The following is a 525-nucleotide window of genomic DNA, read 5'->3' as shown; positions in this document are numbered from 1 at the left end:
GTCCACGCCTACGACTTTTGGCTTTGATTCTTACTTCTCGGCCTACATTGCCGTGACCAGGCACATGAACCATCAGCTCAAGGCGAACCTGGCAGCAACCTGGTCTTCCCATTGGGACCATGTCATGGTACCCTTCCTCGAAGATGCCCTACACCGCAACCTTGCAAGTCCGGACATCACCCCAGCATCCTTGGAAGACGCCCGAGCCCACCTGCACAAACAGTTTGGTTTCCACTTGGGCGTCGCCGCCCTGGCCCGAATGTTGGACGCTTCGACGAGCAATTTTACTGGACTCGCTGAGTTCGATGAGTGGGTGCAGGCGGTTGATTGCATGTTTCAGCACGAACCGCTTGAATACACCATGCTGACCAAGCTCCAGATGTTGTGCAAGCTCCAGCGCCAGTGCACTTGCAGCCGACTGGTGGAGCGTCTCGCCACTGCGGCACACCAGGCTACATCTGGTCCAGCGACCACGTTGACTAGAATCGTGAAAAAAGCTCTCGATGGTTACGTCCCGACTCGTGA

This window comes from Monosiga brevicollis, genomic scaffold (assembly GCF_000002865.3).
Source record: "Monosiga brevicollis MX1 MONBRscaffold_33 genomic scaffold, whole genome shotgun sequence".
Taxonomy (NCBI): Eukaryota; class Choanoflagellata; order Craspedida; family Salpingoecidae; genus Monosiga; species Monosiga brevicollis.
This window is presented reverse-complemented; position numbering follows the sequence as displayed.